Source organism: Alligator sinensis, unplaced genomic scaffold (genome assembly GCF_000455745.1).
Source record: "Alligator sinensis unplaced genomic scaffold, ASM45574v1 scaffold1631_1, whole genome shotgun sequence".
In the NCBI taxonomy this organism is placed as follows: Eukaryota; Metazoa; Chordata; order Crocodylia; family Alligatoridae; genus Alligator; species Alligator sinensis.
The window spans coordinates 62,107-79,778 of NW_005843205.1; the positions used below are offsets into that span (position 1 = coordinate 62,107).

The following is a 17,672-nucleotide window of genomic DNA, read 5'->3' on the forward strand; positions in this document are numbered from 1 at the left end:
TCGGGGGGGGCAAAAATAGGGCCCACGGGCCACATCTGGCCCACCAGACAATTTTGTCCAGCCCACAGGTACCCACCAACTAATTGCACCCCGCTCAGCCCATGCTTCTCACTCCCACCCTCATGCGCAGAAGGGCCCGGTTCAGCTAGTGCACAGCTTCTGGGCATAGCTGCTGCTGCCACTGCTGCAGCCACTGGGGGACCTGCTCTTCTTCCCTGGGCTCCAGTGGCTCCTCCTCATCTCCCTGCTTCAGTGCTTGCTCAGGGCAGCAGGTAGGGAAATGGCAGGGTGGAGGTGGGAGCTGGAGCTGGGTGGGGGAAGAGAGCATGGGACTGGTGCCGGCCGGAGCACAGAGCCTGTGCCTAGTGGAGCAGAAGGAGTGTCGAGCTCAGGTGGGCAGGGTGTGGGTGTGAGGAAAGGTGGGGAGTATGGGGACCCCTCACATACTCTCCCCATGGTGCACAGCCCCTGCTGCCAGCAGCAGTATCAGCAGCAGGTGGGGACTCTTGGGGTGCTCATGGCCTGCACAGGCTCTGCCACCTAGTGGTGCACGGCTCCATCCAAAGCTGCACATGGCAGCAAGGAGTGCAGCCAGGACAGCCTGCCTCTATTGCATGGGGCTCCCTGCAGCACATGTGCAGCTTCCCAGCACTTGCCCCACTGGGGCAGGAAGCCCCACATGATGGAGTCAGCTGCCTGCTCCACCACATGCAGCTGCCAGGGCTCTTCTGGAAGTGGCAGGGAGCATGGAAGGGAGCCAGCTGCATCACACAGGGCTTCCTCCTGGTGGCATGTGAGTACTGGAAGCTGCACATGTGCTGCAGGAAGCACCATGCAATAGAGACAGGCCAGCTTGGCTGTGCTCCTTGCTGCCAAGTGCAGCTCTGGTCAGAGTTGTGTACTTTTGCTGCTGCTGTCAGCAGCAGAGGCTGTGCACCACGGGGGGAAGTGGGTGGGGGGTCCCCACACCATCCAACCCTCCTTCACACCCCGTAAACCCTACACATCCACACACTGTCCCCACAATCCCCCTACATATACAAACACCTCACAACATACCCTACATCCCCCCCACACACAGCCACACCCCCTCACAAACCCCACACCCCACACACCTCCACCCCCAACCACACAACACACACTCCCCCACACACAATATACAAAAGTAAGGCTTTATTTTGACCTATTATGCAATCACCTCTGTATACACTACACAAACACAAATCATGACAACAATATTTTTTGTAATAAAAATTAAATTAAGTTATAGTAAGTGTTTGACCTTTAGTGTATGATTTGTTTTTTTCTGTTTCAAATGGCAACCTCCCCTCCCGAAAGGAGTACCACCAGGGGCAAGGCGGGGGCGGGATTCTGGTGGCAAAGGTCAGGGGTTAGGGGTGGAACCTGTAGTCCCAAGATGGTGACCAAGGGGTGGGGCTACCCTTGTAGCTCTTGATGGCTAACCAAAGCTCATTAAATGGCCCTCCAGACAAAATAATTGCCCGCCCCTGGTTTAGATGTTCTCTTTTGATAGAGGTTCACTGGAGGACAACTTGTAACTGAGGATATCCTGTTAATGATAACTTGCATAGTTTTAACTCATAGCAGTTCTTGGGTGTTTAGAAATATTTTTTTCCCAATAACTGTAATAAATTATTCTTTATGAACAGCTTATGTGAATAATTTAGGATTTTTCTTTCTTCTCAGCTCAGAGTATGTGCAAGAATATTGTGGGGTTTTTTAAATTTCCACTTGATTAAAAAACATTTTTATTGAGTTTTTTGGCTTTACTTTGATTATGAATACCTTGTTGGTAATATTGTATATTGCTAGTCAGCATTTAAAATTGGTTCACCAGTGACATAAGTCATGCAGTATTATTCTAGTCTCTGACTGAATGAATATAAATAACAAGCTGTAGAGCCAAGTGGGGGGCACATTTTAGGAAGCCACTGATGTTTTAAATTTTAGCTGCAAAAGCTGACATCAGATTCTTGTCTGGCCCATTTAATTGGGACTCTGGTAAGTGTTTTGGGGAACCTGTTCCACTACTATTTTCAGAAATATCTGATTTCAATATATTGGAGTTGCATCAATAATGCCCAGTGAAAGGTTCAGTTGACATAGTTTCAAACACCCAAATGGTGGTTATATGGAGGATGGAGAAGAGACAATTTTTGTAGCCACAGGGCAGAACAAGTGGACCTAAATTGCAGCAGGAGAAACATAGGTTTGAGATTGGGAAGAACATTCTCACTATGAGGGTTGTCAAGAGCTAGAACATGCTACCCAGAGAGGCTATGGAAACTCCATCGCTGCAAGTTTTTAAGAGCAGGTTAGACAACTTGAGATGGTTTAGGGAGGGATGATTCTGTCTTGACCAGGGGGTTGGGCTAAATGACCTCTTGCTCCCTTCCTATTTTCTATGATTCTGTGGGTGCACCTACAAGTGCATTTGCTGTTGCACCGGTTTACTTACATATACATTACTTATGGGTAAACACTGCTAAACATGTGCAGGGAAGTGGGAGCAGATTTGCTGGCAATAGCATCAAATCTGCTTCTGCATCCTGGGCCCGGCCACCACTGGGGGAGCTCCAGGCTGTGGCCACAATTGTCAGCAGCCAGCAGCCCCATCAGCTGCTCTCTGACCAGCCACTTCCCTTGCCAGGAGCAGTGTGCACAGTGCAGGGACAGCATGCAGAAGTGCTCTCCTCAATGCCTCTGCCTCCCTGAACCATGGCTGTGGCTGCCCCTACCCTGGCAACAACAACCAGAATCCTGCACTACTGCTAGCCTCTGTGATGACAGCTGGCACATGGCTGCTTCACCCCTCCTGGCTCCCCCTCACACAGCAACCACCTGCCCGCCCACCATGCATCATCCAGGGCCACTGCAGTGCACCTGCTGCCTTGACCCTGTCTGCCTGGCTGGACCCCACCAGGGATGCTGAAGATGGGCTCCAGGATGCCACCACCAGGACGGCCATCACCCTCCTGGGAACTCCAGTCCCACTGCCTCTGGGCCCATCAGACCAGCCAGGACTGGTGGTGGCATGTTGTCTAGTAGACCTGGGATGACAACCAGTAGCTGGAGGCCTTCAGGATGACCCACGCCATGTTCTGAGGCCTTCTGGAGTAGCTCTAACCATACCTGGAGTGGCAGGACACTGCCATGCAGCTGTCCCTCCCAAGGGACCCTACTTTGATGATGTGTCACTGCAGGTGCCAGGCCAGGACGAGGGCTTGGACAGACTGCTTCTGTTACTGTAGACAGCACAGCTCTGGCCTGGGTCTTGGGGCATGAGTTTGTCCATCAGTTGCTGCATAAAGGGTATGGATTCCAGGTACTCCCTGACCGACGATTGTGGTCAGTAATGGCAATCCACTATGCCCATGAGGCCTTGACCTTTATATGGCACTGCCATGCTGACTGGTTGTGTCTGCACTCCTGCATCTGGCCTGGCAGCCCCTCATAGACCCATGGAGCACCCACCCCACTCGATCTGGCACTGCACCTCTACCTTGCTCCACAGCACCATGAGGTCACCAGTTTCCTCCTGCAATCAGCTGGGGCCCTGAGTGGTGGGCATGGGTGTCGGCAAGAACATCACCATCAGGGCCTCTCTGGGCCTCTGTATGGCTGTCCCTGTGCTGGCAGGCCTGGGCAGCTGCGAGCAGTGCCCAAGCCTGGCAGCTGCATGGCTGAAACAGTGCCCCAAAACACCTGCAGGCTCAGGGCAGGGTGCTGGGGTGGGCTGCAGGGAGGTGGAGCTGGCCCCGGCAGCCAGAAGCTGTCTGCAGTTGGGTCTGGGTGTTGGCAGGCCTGGCCAGAGCCTGCAGCAGCTTGCAGCAGCCTACAGGTCTGGACAGTGTGGACCTGGGAGGTGTGCAGTATTGTGGTTCCAGGCAGCAGTGCTGGGATGCAGGCAGGCTGGTGAGCCTAGTCTGTGTTTAGCACAGGGGGATGTGCCCCAGGGCTCAAAATGCCTGCAGGAAGCAGCCCACAGAGGCAGCCCAACCCTGGGGCAGGAGAGGCTCCCAGCCTGGAGCCCTGGAGCTAGCCTCAGGCTGGCCCCTAGTGGCAATGCTGACTTGGGAGTAAATTTGCTCCTGGGTCACATCTACACATGCATTACTGCACAGTAACTATAGTTGTGAGTAAATGTAATACCTGCATTTGCAGCAATTACTTGCTGTGCAGTAAGCACGTGCACATGTAGATTTGTGCACTTACTGCACAATAAACTACACTACTGTGCGGTAAAGCATCTCATGTATATGCGCCCTGTAACTTTCTATTTAGAAATTTATATCAGCAATTTCCATAACAGGCTGGGGGCAGAAAGTTTGATGATACCACTCCAGGAAAAATACAAAAATATCCACTCTAATTCACCTGAGGAAATTAGGGTAAAACAAGATAGTTATCTCTGGATGGAGAGAATTCCTATGGTTTGTAGAGTGCAGATGAGGGTAGCATCCTACATTCTTCAGAGAGAAGGCACAATTACTAGAATTTCTAATGTGCTTGTAGGAGACAAATCCCTTTACTCCTCCACTGTTACTCAGTTTATGAAGGGAGAAATAGAGAGAAGTGGATTTACTCATGGATTGTAAAGTTGTGTAGTTGTTCAGTGCCTACAATAATGGGATTCTGGTCCATGATCGGGTTCATTATTATCACAACAATAGAAATGACTAGTGAAAATTGTAAGTCTGATAGTTCTTCTTTGCTACAGGCAGAGTAGGAAGCTGACTTAAGAGCTGTAGTCTGTAGTTGGAAAGTATGCATCTGGGAAGAGAAACAAGAGAAAGGTTAAGATGTGTTTCTCATGTTTTAATGCAGAAATTAGTGTTGACTGTAGGAGTATCCTTTAGAATATAAGCTAACCTTTGCAAGGAAAAGTACTGGAGGAAAAGTACTTATCATCAAGTGTGCATGTATTTTAAAACTTTTAGTTAACGGGCAGATTTTCAAGGTAATTTATAAGGAATTCATAGTTTTTGTCTAGGAAATGGGACATGATAAAGAGCAATTAATAAATTGAGAGCTATATAATCACAATAATATGAAGTGATTCTCAGAATGGAATAAAAGAACAATGGAATAAGAGAACAACAATTCCCTATTGTGAGGGTGTGACAGGGCCATCTTGAGACCAGTCACAATGTCGGCCCACCCACCTGTCTAGAGCAGTTCGCCCACATGCCTCACCTTTGATTAAACCAATTAGAAGTTTTTAACAAGGCAGGAGGTTGTACATTTACTACCCAATGCTAAGGACATAATACACTGCTCCAGCCTTTCCTCTACTGTGTCCCATGCCTCACAGATGGCATCCAAAGTACTCCTAATTCCCCTGGCCCCATTGCTGGAATACACTAGGCCACTGGCCCAAACTACCCATTATTACTCCCCCGGCTCCATTGCCGAGCCGCACTCAGCCTCTGGCCCAAACTTGGCCTCAGGAAACTGGAGACTTACCTTGGCCTCATGTCCCCTCACTGGGGTCTCAACTCATGCCCCTTCACTGGGGCTTTCATTTTGAACTATTGGGGCTGGCCTATGCACAGTTTTTCAGGCCCCTCACATACACCCTACCCTATATGCTCCTGTGCAGCCCTTCAGGCCCACCTACATGGACCTTACTCTATACCATTATATTACACCACCTCACTGGGGCCACTACTCTGTCCCCTCACTGGGGCTGTGGGGCCTTATGCCCCACGGGTCTCAGGTGTCTGTATATGTGGTTGGACCCCACTCTCAGCCTATGCCCACTCAGGATTCAGGCATCTGCCAACATACCTGGACCCTCCCTCAGGCCCCACTCAATGGGCCTGGGCCCCTGTGCTTTTCTGTCAGGGTGTGCTCCCCTAGCCTTTTCCCTCCACAGGGTACCCACAATGTAGCAGGGACTGAGGCTTTCCGAGCTTGCCCTTCACTGGGGAGGCACAGTTTCAACATTTCCTGGAAGCTGCCCTGCCACAAGCATCCCCACCACACCATCCAACCCCAGCAGGTTGTAGCTTTAGTTCATTCCCCAGGACTAGGAACCTCCTATGTCCCCATAGTTCCTATCCTTAACCACCAGGTGTTCTGGGAGCAGCAGCTCCAGCCAGGTAGTGTTCTCCCTCTGGCTGTACTGCTCAGGGACTGATCTTATTCTCTAGCAGCTAGGTCCTCCTTCCAATCAGGCCTTGTGACTCTCCTAATTGGCAGTGGAGTCACCTGCAGGCTGCTCTGCTCCTGCTCAGGTCCTTAAAGTGGCAGGCACTAAAGATGCCCTGCCACAGAAGGAATACCTAGAGAGGCTGGATATCTACAAGTCAGCAGGTCCTACTGAACTATACCCTAGAGTGCTGAAAGAACTGGCTGACATCATCACATGATCAATGACAAAGCTATTTGAGAACTCCTGGTGTTCAGGTGAGGTCCCAGAAGATTAGAAGAGGTCCAATGTGGTGCTTATCTTCAAGAAAGGAAGGAAGGAGGACCCAGGGAATTATAAGCCAATCAGTCTGACCTCAATCTCTGGAAAAATCCTGGAAAAATTTAACAAAGAATCCATCATTGATAGGCTAACAGAAGGCAGTATTCTAAATGACAGGCAGCATGGCTTTGTTGTGGGCAGGTCATGCCTAATCAACTTCATTTCCTTCTACAACCAGGTAACTCACCACCTGAATAATGAAGATGTGGTCGATGTAATATACTTGGATTTCAAAAAGGCCTTTAACTTGATCTCCCATGATGCCCTCATGGTAAAATTGGCAAGTTGTGGCCTCAACAACCTAATGGTCTGATGGGTAGGAAAATGGCTCCAAGGTCAGACCCAGAGAGTGTTAATAGATGGAACCGAGTTGACATGGTGAAAGGTGACCAGTTGTGTCCCTCAAAGCTCAGTACTTGGATCAGCGCTTTTCAACATTTTCATCAATGATTTGGACCTGGATGTAGAAAATGTACTGGCAAAGTTTGTGGATAACAACAAGTTATGGGGAAGTGTGGTCATGCTGGAAGACAGGCTGAGGATACAGGGTGACTTGGACAGGCTTGTAAAGTGGGCAGATGTAAAGCTGATGTTGTTTAACATGAAGAAATGTAAAGTGCTCCATCTGGGGAGAAATAACCCACAACATACTTACAGGCATGGTGGTGCTACATTTGACAGCACCACAAATGAAAGAGACCTGGGGGTCATGATTAACCATAAAATGAACATGAGCCATCAGTGCGATGCTATAGCTGGCAAAGCAAACAACACTCTGGCATGCATCAACCGATACATCACAAGGAAGACTAAAGATTCATAGATTGTAGAGTTGGAAGGAACCACAATGGATCATTGTGTCTGACCCCCTGCCCCTGGCAGGAGAGGACCGTGGTCAGATGACCCCAGCCAGGTGACTATCCAGCCTCTTCTTGAAGACCTCCAAGCTAGGTGATAGCACCACCTCTCTTGGAAGCCCGTTCCAGATTCCTAATATCTAACCTAAATCCACTCTCAACTAGTTTACACCCATTATTCCTAGTCACTCTCTGGGGCGCCTTAGTAAACAGTGCTTCCCCTATTCCCCATTGACCTCCCCTAATAAATTTATAGACGGCCACAAGATCTCCCCTCAGCCGTCTCTTGTGAAGGTTGAAGAGATTCAGCTCTCTCAACCTCCCCCCATAGGGTCTATCATGAAGGCCACTAATCATGCGAGTGTCCCTCCTCTGGACCCTCTTGAGATTCTCCACATCCCTCCTGAAGTGCGGCGCCCAAAACTGGACACAGTACTCCAACTGCGTCTACCTGTGACAAACCCGTGCTCATTTCTCCTCAGCATCGTTTCCCCTGCTGGGCCTGCACAAATGTGTTCGTTGATTATTTTCTCTAGCATTTCTCCAGGAACAGAGGTAAGACTGACTAGTCTAAAGTTACCCGGCTCATCCTCCAGCTTTACTCAGCATTGGTATGGCCGCAGCTGGAGTATTGCATCCGGTTCTGAGCGCCGCAGTTCAAGAAGGATGTGGAGAAGCTGAAAAGAGTCCAAAGGAGGGCCACATGAATGATTAGAAGTCTGGAGAACAGACCATACAAGGAGAGGCTGAGGGACTTGGGACTGTTCAGCCTGGAGAAGAGAAGACTTGGAGGGGACTTGGTGGCAGCCATTAAGTATATAAGGGCTGAACATCAGGGGCTAGGGGAACACCTGTTCACCAAGGCACCCCAGGGGAAGACTAGGAATAATGGTCATAAACTGATAGAGGGTCACTTCAGACTAGACATTAAGAAAAACTTCTTTATGGTTCATGTATCCAGAGTCTGGAATAGACTCCATACAGAGGTGGTACAATTACCTGCCTTGGGGATCTTCAAACAGTGACTGGATGCACACCTCGCTGAGGTCATCTGACCTCAGCAGTCTTGCCTGCCTTAAGCAGGGTGGGCTGGACCTGATGATCCCTTCCAGCCCCTAACTTCTATGAATCTATGCATCTATGAATGTAGAATGTCTGATTTTTCTTATTACAGGTGACCCTCGCCATTCATGGGGGATACATTCTCGTATCCCCTACGAATGGTGAAATCCATGAATAAGGCACTGTGTTCATGAATGCAGTGTCCCTGGTGGCTGAGTGGTGGGGGGGGCATGGCTCTGGCAGCGATGGTGGGAGCACGATGACAGTGGTGGCAGGAGCCCAGTGTGGCCACGGGAGCCTGGCAGCAGCAAGCGTGGAGCTCCTGAGGAGCTCCTGTAAGTTTATAAAGTGTATTTAAAATGCGGGTTTGGCATTCACGAATATTTGAAACCACGAATGCCAAACCCGTGAGTAGCAAGGGTTTCCTGTACAGTTAAGTTTGGTGTAGGCAGCCAACATGAGTGACTATTGGAATCAGAGCTTTGACTCAAATCTTGAGAGTTTAATTGATTGCACTGAATAGTTTGGGCATGTCAATCACTTTCAAGGTTACATTGATATAAATCAAATGAATAACAAATTGAATTGAACAGGATTGGGAGGCTTTAAAATATAAATAAAGAACCTAATCTTGACAGTCTTCCGTTCTTGGAAATCCTTTGACTCAATATGTGCTGTAGTCATGAAGGGTATAAGAATATTTGTACTATTTCTTTAAACGTGTGGCAGAAAGCTGCAAAGGAGAAGGTACAGTGAAACACTTAGGCATAATTGCTTCAGGGACAACCTGCCAACCTCCCTTCTTTGAATAAAGGTTCTTGTCCAGTGTTAGAAGAAACCCATGTTTCTGTTGTCCCACCCCTTTGTGTCCCCCAACCTTATTACTGCATGATAGAGTATTTGAAAGATAGAGGCCATAAAGGAAAGATGCAAACTCTGGCTGCTAGGAATCTGCCCTTTTCTGATTATTCAGCTAAGCCCAATTTGTATTTTCCTGAGATTTCTGAGAATGTGGACACATGACAGAATTACTAAAGCAGGGGTAGGTAAATATTTGGGCCAGAGGGCCACTTAGAGAGTTTTGCTGACCTGTCGCAGGCCAGGTCAGCATTACCCCCTGCCCCCAACCTAGATGGGATGAGGCCATAGGCAGGTGTGGAGTGGCATTTGGGAGCAGGATAGGCAGGTGGGGCTGGGGCTAGGACTTGGATTGGGATTTTGGGGTGGTAACAGCATGGGTCCAGGGCCTGGGACAGGGTCATGATCTGCTTTCTGCATGACCCTGCCTGTAGAACTGGTACCCATTGCAGGGACGTATGGGCAATGGATCACGGCTGTGTCCTGGGCCTCAGCCTCACACTATAATGGCTCCAAGATCCTGGCCTGGCCCTGCCTGCCCATCCTGCTCCAGAATGTTGCCCCATGTAGGTCCTGAGCCAGACTTCTTGGATACCCTGCCTGCTCTGTCTGGCAACCCCAGAAGTGGGTGTAGGGTGGATGGGCCAGGGTGCCTGACAGGGACGACTAGTGCCTTCTGAGTCTGGGGGGCACCAGATCACCAACGGGGGGTGGTCCCCAGCACCTGATAACAGACGTGGGGGAGTGGGGTCCCCCAGCAGAACCACCAGTGGCAAAATGAGTGAAATCAGAAGTGTACTTCCTCTGGCACTTCTGGTTTTGCGGCTGGCACTTCCAGGGAGCACATGGCCAATCTCAGGGGGTGCATGTACACCTGTGTGCACACCCTACACATTGCCAATGGTGCCTGGGCAGAGTAGTTGGATCCAGTAACAGTAGCAGAGACTGGCAGAGGCAGCTGGAAGGAGCCACTGCTGCAGGGGCTGCTGGGAAGTAACTCTGGCCATCGAGCCACTGCAGCCCTGCTGCATACCCCACAGTGGCGGACCAGCAGCTTGCACCATGGCCTAGGCTTCCCCCTGTGCCTGGGGTGGGCAGGACTGAGAGACCTGCTGCAAGCCAGACAAAATGCTTTGGTGGGCCAGATCTAGCCCATGGGCCATAGTTTGCCCACCTCTGTACTATATAGAGTTTACCCTGGGTTTCACTCCATAGAAGGTATTAAACACACAACCAACTCCCTTAAACTGTTGCAGCACCTGGCCATCAGATGGCAGGGGAGCTGTTTCATATATAGTAAATGAAATGGATGAAGGGAGGGGACACAATTGGTACCTAGTGTAATTTACACAGGTGTATAGTTACCCCTCATTATCCAACGGGTGATTTTATTTTGGAATGGAGTGACTGATGCTGGGCTCTTTGTGATGTGTCTGTTCTACTTTTACTCCAGAGTAAACTGTTCAGGAGTAAATATGCTGTGTGTCTGAAACCTGAGATTTTCCATAAGAAGGATTTCCGATCATTTAGAAAACTGTAACCTGAAAGGTCATAGATCCTTTTTTCCATTGTTGAATAAATAGAGAATATATTAGCAGTTATGTAACCAGGCAAATTTGCACAAGCTCACATTTAGAAATGCCTTCTGTTTTTGGATTTGTTTCCAAGCTAATCAAATTAATTGGCAAGACCACCACCTCCAGAACACATCTCCTTTGATCTAAGTTTAAGTATTACTTCTCTGATTCCAATAAATATACCGTTTCCTAAAGACTAGGGAAAATGAGAAATTATCCTTCTTGAATCATTTTTCCATAATGGTGATACACACAGATTGTTTCCTTATCTGGAGGTAGAATTGTGTGCCTGTGTCTCCTTCATATATATTGTTGACAGGTATCTGGGGAGCTTAATGCTGTTTGTATATTGAAAATTGCTGCTTTTGTTGTGTGGCTATTAATAAAGAGTTCTTTTATTGATAGTTTGTGGGTTATAACTACTTTATTATGTGCCTGCATGTTTTTATTTTTTTAAGTGAGGTCTGCAACAGAGCTTTTATGCAGTTTATAAACCATATTGAGCTGTTTAGCTATTTAAAAACACACAGATTAAAAGAAATTATTGCACATTTTACACTTAAATCAACTTAAAACAGAAACAACCCCCTATGTAAATACCTGAACAATGTTTTACATGCTTTTGCAGGATTGTGCAGGACAAAAAAAAGGTAAAACAAAGTGCAATTTCTAGACCAAGCCATATTAGAGTTATGGCATACAAATTTGGGAGTTTTTCATTTGTTTATTTTGGCTTAATTGCTACTAGTCTATTTTGTATCCACAGTCAAAACTGTAAAATGTGCCACCCTGTAAAATGTGCCACCCTGTAGAATTCTTCCCCCAAACAATAATACAGGCCTATAAGCTGCAATTACTATTTTAAACTCCCATTATCTTCACTTTTTATCAGCTATGAGGGTATTGGTCTTCTTTGTTTTTTAATTAACTGTGGATTTAACACTGGAAAAAAATTGGGCTGCCTAAAGGCTCAAAATAATCTGAGACAGAGATAATATTTGATATGCCAATTCTTTTTCTCCACCTTTAAACTCTTAGGGCTTTTGGATTCTTGGAAATTAATTGGGATTACAGTAAGATCTGAATATAAAGATCAATAGCTATTCTTGAATAATTCACATGCTTATCCAAAATGAGTGCTCTGTCCCTGTTTAGCTTAATCCATGCTGGATGAATAGTTTTTTTTTTTTTTTCTGACTATTCCATGTTTATACAAATTCTCTTGCCATAACCCCATGACTTCTCCTCTCCAATACAGCCTTCACTCTGGATGCATGAACTGATTTGAGAAATATAATTTACAGGTGCTATTCAGGAACACTTCCCTCTGTGGCTGTTTTTCCTCCAGTACAAGGAAGTCCATGCATGAACTATCTGGAATAGCTGTTTGCAGTGTATCTTATTCTATATCTATCCTGGTCAATTTTACCTTGTAGACAAGCCCAAAAGGTGGCAAGAACCTGTCGTTCTTGTGACAATTGAAAGTACTTTTACAGAAAGAAGAAATCAAAGTTAGGGAATGGAGACAAGCCTCCTGTGAGAATGTGTGGTAGGAGAAGCACAGAAGTGATCTTTGGCTCAAAGAAGAGGGGCATATAGGATCTGAATGTATCTAGGTATGAAGTCCATGTAGCATGGTTACTGGAATCCAACATCTGACTCCATGGGAGATGATTAACTCTGAATGGGTCTGCTGCTAGGATAAAGTAGCAGCCATTTTCAAATAAATACAAATGTAAATTTCTAGGAGAATGGCTTAAATTTCTACTTCACACTTTTACAAAACTTTAAAAATTCCAGCAGTGTACTCTTATTTAGCTAGTAATAAGCTTTGCTATGGAGCTGTGGACTTTGCATTTTTTGAATAAACTCCATGGTTAGCTTTAACTCTGAATATTCATACTTTTGCTTTTAAAGGTTCAATGTGTGAAGGAGGTAACTCTGAACACCCTCTTCCTTTCCCCTTCACCACCACTCCTCCTCATCTCCTTAAAAAAAAAAACAACCTGAAAAACCCAAACAAAAATGGGAGAGAGAGAAAAAAAGCACCAATTTGAACTTTGGAGGTGCACGTAACAATCGATCTGACAAAGTATTAAAGCTTTGACTGAAATTAATCTGTACAGAAAAGGGAGCTTAATGGAGCAGAATGAAATATTTTACAATTGTCCTCTTCTGTTATTGCTAGGCATTTAACAACTCTCTTTAATCCCTTTTTTGGTTGCTAGTGTATGACCAGAAGCATGGAAATGTGATGTTGTAGCAGCCTGTTTTCAGTGGTGTGAAAGGAAACCCAGCCCAAACAACACACCAATTTCCACACAACCTGCAGCAGTTTATATTCTTAAGCAACAAATCCACATAGCACTGGCAAATTTTCCTGCATCTGTTCACTTAGCAGTGCTAAGTTCACAGTGGGCATGTCTACACATTCATTAATGTGCCCTTGCAACTGCGAATTAAGTTTAGTACCTCTAAGACGAGGTACTAGATAAAGGTGCAGTAGCTGTATTAATGTGCAGTAGCAAAGGCAAATGTTTTTTGTGATGCTTAATGCACAGTAGATTAATTCTCCTGAACATTAGCGCATTAGCATGGTTTTTGCTGTGACACACTAATGTGCAGTAGAACAGTCCTCTGCTCATTAAAGCATCTTGTGTAGACATGCCCAGTACATCACAGAAGTGCCGACATTCTCATCAACTATGCAAGGAAATAAAATATATCCCTCCTCTCTACTCTCTTTTCCTAACCACTATGTTGTTGGATGTCATGGTGCACTACTTGGCTGATAGTATTGAGAGGGTAGCACTTTCATTTTCTTTGCTCAACAACAACCTTCAGGGCACCTAGGTAATAAAAGGAGATTGTCTTTCCCCATATAGCCCAATACAAACAATCTACTTGTAGTGAGCATTCCAGTTTTCTACCCCCAAGCTGAAACTGATGGCAATATAAGGAAGATTATAATTAATGTTGGACCTTTAACTTCTGGTATAGCAAAACCTCCAGTTTTTCTTTTGTTATTTATTTTAAAATGCATTCCCTCCCCTTCCCCAACCATTTTAACTTTTTCTCTCCCTCTCTATTCCCTATAGATAAGTATAAGTAAGCTAAGATGTAGGATAAGCTTTAACATTTTATTTTAGGCAGTAAGTTTTATTTTTCTCTCCCCTCTTTGCAAATAAGTTCCCTGCTATTTTGATATCAATACCCACTGTTTTATAAGTGATAATTATTAAGTTTGTACTGCTTTTATATTGTGTGATTACTGTTTTAGGCCTATATATGTAAGTTAGCTCACCTCGCATTGATTCTTCCAGGAACCACGGACCTCACCCAGGAACAGAGACAAGAACCCAGCATTTGAAAGACAAAAGACCCTGCAGAACCAGCAACGCTACCATTGTACCCCACCATTACAGACACCTGAAACTGTACATCCCTGCCTGGAGCACACATGCTCAGTACACCAGGGGCTGACCCTTGCCTGGGCATGGCTCCTGTCACTAGGGTCACACAAGGTTTGCCCCTATAAAAATGGGCAGTGAAGACAGACCCAGTGGGACACCCTCTCCATCTGGACCAGCACCATGCCACACCACCTATCCACCCAGAGGCCCTGCTGACGACCCCCCTCTGGACAACACCTACTGGACAAGGACCCCTTTTCAGCCTGAATAGGTAGCTATCACCCCCCACCCTGTCTTCAACCAAGGACTTGGACTCTGTTTCTCTTCCCTACCTGGACTCCAGCCCTTTCACTGAGTCTCTTTCTCCTGCTGCCATTGTGAGTGCGTGTGTGTGTGCGCGTGTGCGCGCGCGCGCATGAACCAATAACTTCATGGGGCTGTATAGTGTGTTGTCTGTTTAATAAAACTGTTATTTGGACCCCTAAGTTGGGTTTTGCTTTACTATGGTTTGGCCCTGCTCCAATCTCTGCTCCTCACCCCTCTAACTTCGGTCTCATTTCTCCCTCTCCTGCTTCTGGCTCACCGCCACCTCCAACACCTGTCCTGAGCTCCTCTCTGCCTCCAAACCCCCTGTTTCTTTGCCGTTGTCTTATCCCCGCTGCCTTTTCCTTTTCCCCTGAGCAACCAGGTTTCAGACTCAGTTTCTTTCCTGGCTGTCTCCTCCTTGCCACCACTTATCTACCCTCCACCCCAAGATCTCAGCTCTCTGCCTCAGTTTAAACCCAAGCCTCAGTTCCTCAGCCAGCTTCTCTGTAGTCCCCGGGTCTAATCCTGGTTTTGGCAATTTTCACTCCCTACACTTTAACTCTCTCTCTCTCTCTCACCTGAACCTTCTCCCAAGTATCCCAGGTACCCCAAGCACACACATACACATCCAAGTTAGGAACTTATCTGTGTGTATGTGTAGGTAGGTTGTATGTGTGTGAACTGGTGAGTGTGTGTGTGTGTGTGTATATATATATATATATATATATATATATATATGTGTGTGTGTGTGGTCTAACTTTTGGGGTGTATAGTGTATGTACTTGAATTGGTGATAGGTATGCATGTGCCTAGGCTGGTTTGGATGTGCATGTGCCTGAGCTGGTAGTGTGTGTGTGTGTATGCACCTAATTGATTTGTGTGTTTGTATATGTGCAATTGTGTCACACCGTCCTGTCTAACAGCGCGATATTGAGATCCTGAGAGTTGGCCTGACCCCACAGTGCAACACTGGAATTGAGTTCTACCAGCAAATCTCCAGAGTCCTTAGGTCACTTCAGGTAATGATGCAGGATGTATTTGTGTCCACGTTTTCCAGTGGCTTAAGTACCCTTTCAACAGTACCAAGTACCTTAGAATCATAGAAAAGTTGGTCTAAAAAGGAGCTCAGGAGGTCATCTAGTCCAACCCTCTGTTCTAGGCAGGATTTTCCCTGACTAAATCATCCCAATTTGTCTCATCTGCTCTAAAAAAAATCCTGAAATGGAGATTTCACAGTCTTTCTGGGTAGCCTATTCCAGTATTTAACCACCCTCATAGGGTGTGTCCAGATGAGCGTGTTTGCGGCAGCACATACTACACAGTCTGGTGTTCTCCATGTTGCAGGGGCACACTGCCTGATCATGTGCTGCTCCACTTTTTTTCTGCAGGTTTTTTGACCCCTGGATATCCAGGGGTAAAAAAAAAACTGGAAAAAACCAAAGCAGCGCACACTCAGGCAGCATGTGCTGCTGAAAAGTGGAGCCGGGCCGCCTGGAGCTTCACTGTGGCTGCCAGCTAGGCTCTGCCTGGCAGGATCACCATGGCTGCAGCCCTGGGAGGCCCCCAGGTAAGGCTGCTAGGGCCAGTGCAGTGCTGGCCCCAGCCTCACCTACTGCTCCTGGGGTAACCTGCCATGTGCCAACGTACGCGTGGCACGGCCATTCCCTGGGGACAAGTAGCAGTGGTGCAAGGATGCACCACTGCTACTTGTCCCTGGGGAACCAAACGTCCATGCATATCTGGATGTGCCCATACTGAGAAAGTCCTTCCTAATCTCAAACCTAAGTTTTCCCTACTACAATTTAACACCACGTTGGCCAAAAGAATAGTTTCTTCTCCATTCTCCATATTGCTATCCTTTAGATATTTTTTCTTTCTTTTTTTCTTCTTGTTTTTATTCTAGCAGCATAAACAGGAAACATTTCACAGTTTGTTTCAGGAAAATAGAGGCGCATCCCTTTACCCAACAATAGCTGTGAAAGATAAACCCACCAGTCCATTTATGGTAGAATATAGGGCGTTGTTACACCTTACATTGTGAGTTGCACAAATGTTGATGGGTGTTAGTGCTAGCTTGAGTTTGGAGTAGTCACACTTCAGGCTAGGAGGATGGAAAGGTAAGAATCCATTCCCCCTCCCATTCTGCACCCCCTCTGCCCAGCCCCACAGGGTTCCCCTGCTTCCTCCTGCCTCCCCCTACCCCTAAGGCATTACTTACTTGTGGCTGCCCATGCTGTCTGTCCCAGGGGAGCAGGCAGGGAAGGGTTAACCTGCCATCCTAGCCTCCACTGTTGGGCTGCTGCTCTTCTCAGTTAGCTCATTTATGCGAAGGAAACTAAACATATTCAGTTCAGGTCAAAGGAAGTGAACACAGAAGTACTATTATCAGGAAAGATAAGGACTCTTCAGAGGTAGCTCATTTTGAAGCAATGAATTGGAGTTTGCTTCACTTAAATTGCATGGAAGTGAAGAGATTACTTTTTATCAGGTAGACAATAGCTAGGAATAGCCCCTGGATTAATGATAGTCCTTTTTATGATTAATGTTTTGTAGCCATCAAAAATGTATTTTAACCACATTCCTACAGTATAAGTCTTTCATTTAAGAAAATTGTAATTTTGTTTTGTTTTGGCACATGGTATTAAGAATTTGCAGAATTTCACTGTATTCTTCTTTCTATCAGGTAGCTCCAGCTTTTGTTTTTCATTTCCCCACTTGAAGATAGGTGAAGTGATGCTAATCTGAACAAAGCGTAGCAAATTCTGCTACCGTCATAAAATGAAAAATTTTAATATTTTTTTAATAAGAGCCCAATTCCTATTAAGGTCTTCATTTTTAAGTCCTGGGTTATTGTCTGATAAGGTCCTAAAGCAGGATGGGATGAATTGTTCTCTGGAATGAAACCCTTCAAGAGAACAGTGCTAGGCTGCTGCTTTACAGCATTTGCTGTCCTTTTGTTGATCGTTTTTCTTCTTTTTTTAGTGGTTTGTTACAAGCTACTTGAGTAACATGATTATTTTAAACATTGCAACTACCTCTTGTATTTGAGTTGCTTCAGTCTGATTTCTGCTCTTCTTCTGAAGCTGTTCCCTCTATGGTTCAG

The 17,672-nt window shown here is 46.4% G+C and overlaps 1 long non-coding RNA gene across 1 annotated transcript in view; it reads left to right on the forward strand.

Moving 5' to 3' along the window:
* The window catches only part of LOC112548486, a 65,625-nt gene that overhangs the window by 46,986 nt on the left and 967 nt on the right, over nucleotides 1–17,672 (forward strand). The window lies entirely within an intron of this gene.